We start from the raw sequence: 4,342 nt of genomic DNA on the forward strand, positions 1-4,342 counted from the left end.
AAGTGTTGGTGAGTGAAATACTCGATATATCTACATATACAGTCGATCACAAAATTATTTCAACACCGGTATAGATTTGATTTCTATACTTTATATTTTATGATAAATACAATTGAAAGATAAAAATACATCGTGTTGCGTTGGGATATAATTTTCAAATAATAGAACTACGAAAGTAATTATTTATTATATATGTTTATATAAATATAGGATAAAAGAATAACTAATTCTTATATCATTATTGTGATATTTTATAAATGTCACAGTTTTCTTACCTTTATAAATCCATAAAAAAATGTAACGGAATTAACGATCAAGCATTCATTAACTATATTTTAAATGTATGTAAAATACATAAAAGTAGAACATCAATTACCATATAGAAATGTACGAATGACGATAAGTAATTTTGATTTAAATTATAATTGACACTTGATTCTCTAGATTTTTAGCATTAAAGATAAACGTGATATTATTACAAATATTAAGAAAGAAAAGTGTTTTAATGTTTATAATAATGAAAAGTGAAAAACGCAAATTCATCATATTATTTAAATCCAAAACATATATTTATATTTAACAATAGTAGGTCGGCGACAATATGAATATGCATTTCGAATCATAGAATAAAACGACAACGATGATATTCGTAATACAAATAAATAATAAATAATAATTCATACACAGATTCAGCAAGAATTTTCGTTGTATTGACGTTTTGCAAATATCGATACCATAATTTTCTAGTTTATATTGTATTGAGAAAATAGAATGAGTGACCAATTTGGATCGAAATAATCATATCCAGAAATCTAAATATTTTCGTAACATAAAAATTACTTATTAACAATTTTCTAATAACCGTGTAATATAATAATTTTTATAAACTTGTTATTTGAAAATTATATTTTAATATAATAATATTTGTTTTCTGTGCATCCAAATTTTTATAATCAACAGTCAAATCTATTCAGGTATGCAAATGTTTTTGTAACTGACTGTACTCGAGGTTTCTTGAATATTGCTTAGAGCCCTTAATTCGTATATCCGTATATTCTGTGAATTAAATTCAAAAGTTTACTTTAAGAAAAATCATTCCGTGATAAAAAAAAACTATCTAATAAATTTCTATCGAAACGTAAATAGAATTTAGTTTTAATTTTAATTCCTAACTTCTCACGATATATTTTCTTAAATTAATTATGCTATTTATAAAAAAAGAAAAAACGGCTTTTAAAATTAAATAATTAAATTAATAAACATTAAATGCGATATTTATTTCTACTATTATGTGACTTCGTTAAAATGCACTAATGTATACGATAATTCAGAGAAATATGCATCGATGTGCATACAAACGATGCTTGCACAGCTATCTTTTGAACGCTACACAGGTTCCATTTGCGCCGACGTGCGTGAACGCTAAGAGTAATAGGATATTAATCGAATTACTTCGATCGACTGTAAATCATATGGTTCATCGGCTGTAGAACAATTCGGTTTACGATAATAAAAGTTTGAAATTCGTCTCGTAAACGCGTAAAGAGATCTGACAAATTTGACAAAACATATATATATATATATATGTATATATACATATGTATTGCAATAGTGAGTTTGTTATGCTTTGCGATGTCATGTGTAAAATGTTGATATAAGATTATCAACATTTACATTGTGTGTAAAATGTTGATATAAGATTATCTATAATATCTTCCAGGTAAAACATAACTAACAAACTGTGATCAGTATCAATAATGTATCGCATAGCGATAACATACGTATATGCAGCTATTATGCAATTAATATATATATATATATATATATATATTTTGAACTCGAGTAAACTTATAACACTGATTCTTTATAACAGTTATCAAGATTTATTTGCATTGTTGTCAACTTCAGATATCCCGAAATTTTATTTTTTTAATCGTTTTAAGATTTGATTGCTGCAATTTTAAATTTTGATTACTTGATGTTGTTAATTTTTTTTTTTTTTTTTTTTTAAACGAAGGCGCGAATTCATACGACGCGAAAGAGAGATCCACAAATGAGAAGGATGCACGCCTACGTAGAGGCGGCTCTCTCCAAATAAGATTCGATTGTGCATCGAAACGACCATCGCAACAACTACGAACATACCATAAACAAAGAGGCCCCTTTATGGCTCGCGATCATCCAACTTATATCTTTCTCGTCATTTGGCATTTAACCTCCGAGATTTTACTTCTTAGCATCGATAATTTCCAAGAGTTTGGTATTATAAAGGCATCTTATACTCGTCTAATTATCGTTAGCCAATGATACGTATGCATATTTAATAGCGTGTTTAGTTATAATTATTTTTTCTCCATCCTCTCCCTTTATCTTATGATTCTTCGTATTATTTTTTTTTTTAACTATTTTTTAATAAGAAATCGTTGCAAATGTTTTAATTCAAATTGTGATAATTCTCAGAATAGAAGCAAAATTTTTATATAATTCATATTATAACGGAAATATTTTATCGGAAATTTTTCGAACGAAATTTTCTTATGTGCTATCTTTATTTATAATAAATCAACACGTAATCGTAGTTATTTTGGTTGTATCTCCGCCCAACCGGAAAAACGTTGATTATCGTGCGGAACATTCGAATACAGTTTGTGATTAAAATTAAATGATTATTTCTGGACTAGTATTATTTCTCTTTAACTCTATTTTTAGAATTAAATAAATTTAAAATATGTTACAATTTTATTTGGAACGTTTCTAATCTTTTTTTACTAACGATCTTTTGATATGGTTGCTCGCAATAATTGTAAGATTTCGTTCCATTATAGATGCTTGTTCATGACTCATCGATAGTTAGTCGTGCATCGTGTAGAAACCGCGGTTTGACTCATGGAGAATCGTTCCAGGGCCACGCGAAAGTTTTCTTTGGCCTATTCGAGGTCTCTCTCTCTCTCTCTCTCTCTTTCGTTCTAGGAGCAATAAACGCGACGAAACGTGAAAATAAAAATACCTAAAAAGATCGTGCGATAAATGCGGTTACTGTCGTGACGCTTTATATATTCTTGCGTTAGATATTTCAAAGTTATTTCGATAATATCGATTTATCCAGACGTTTAGTTGGGAACCAGTAAAGTGAAAGGGGAATTTAAGTACAATCATAATGTACAAGAATAATTTTTTATTAGTGTTTTTCAATGCCTGTCAATGATCAAAATAATGGAAAGAAATTTTTAGTTTTTAAAAAATTTAAAAAGTGAAAAGTTATGAGCTTTAAATTTCAAAATATGTACTTCACACTTCTGCATAAAAACTTTGTGGAAGATGTGGTTCGAAAAGACAACTGAATTATAGAAAAGATACCTGCTTGCTTGATAGCAGAATCACGATCTTGAAAAGTTGTTTCTGAACACGGGAATCTTCAACATTAGCACAACTCGCTGACCGACGCCCACTCTTTTCCCATCTTTTTCTTCCTTTTACGCTGTTCGCAACTGCAGCATATCTCTCTCTCTTTCTTTCTTTTCCTTTCTACGTCTCTCTGTGACAGTATGTCTGGAACTTTGCCAAACAAAATGGACAATTGCACGAACCCAATATTTTCTTCCTTCCGACACAGTTCAGGTCAATGTAAAAATGTTTCGAGAGATACATCGATTGAGATCTTTTTATCACATTGTTCTTATCAATTCTTAAATTTTTTTATCAAAATTAATTAATTTAAATAAACGATTATATTATTTGCTCGATTCGTTTTATTTCGCGCGAATTGAAACACGAATTATTAAAATTTGAAGAAACGTAAAGATCTCCATAAGATTATATCAAACGTGGTTTTCGTGGCGATAAATTTAAAAACTGAAGAACTTAAAGAAGAATGAAATTATATGAGAAAATTATCGAACCATTGCCTCGATTAATTTGACGAAATAGATAATTTGTCCTTGGATCGTTTGATGCTATTTCGTGGGATGCAATGGTTCGTCTTTGAACGATCGATAAATCTTCTTTTGTATATCGATCGACGTACTCTTGTAATAAACGCTTCTAATCAAGCTTAAGTGGAGTTTAAACGTTTGCCAAAGAATCGAATCGAGAAAATGAAAAAAAGGCGAGTATCGATACTACGATTCTCTGGAGCTAAACAATACTGTCCAAGGGCCGTGGTCTGTCTGAAAATATCCACAGGAAAAGATAAAACCGGCGTTTCTATATATAGAGGGGTCTTGGAACAGTGCTTCTCATGTGGATTCATTTTCGACGATAAATTGGAATCATCCACAAATTCAACCATCGTGATCTTTTTACCGTTATATTTCTCTTTTTTTTTTTTTTTTTTTTTTTTTTT

The 4,342-nt window shown here is 29.3% G+C and overlaps 1 long non-coding RNA gene across 1 annotated transcript in view; it reads left to right on the plus strand.

Annotated features, from left to right (window-relative positions):
- LOC116185509 overlaps positions 1-142 on the plus strand; it is a 979-nt gene extending 837 nt beyond the window's left edge. The window contains exon 2 of the long non-coding RNA XR_004150360.1: positions 1-142. This exon is cut by the window's left edge and continues 1 nt beyond it. This is a non-coding gene — a long non-coding RNA (uncharacterized LOC116185509).
- Positions 143-4,342: the final 4,200 nt, after the last annotated feature.

This window comes from Apis dorsata, unplaced genomic scaffold (assembly GCF_000469605.1).
Source record: "Apis dorsata unplaced genomic scaffold, Apis dorsata 1.3 scaffold_198, whole genome shotgun sequence".
Lineage (NCBI taxonomy): Eukaryota > Metazoa > Arthropoda > Insecta > Hymenoptera > Apidae > Apis > Apis dorsata.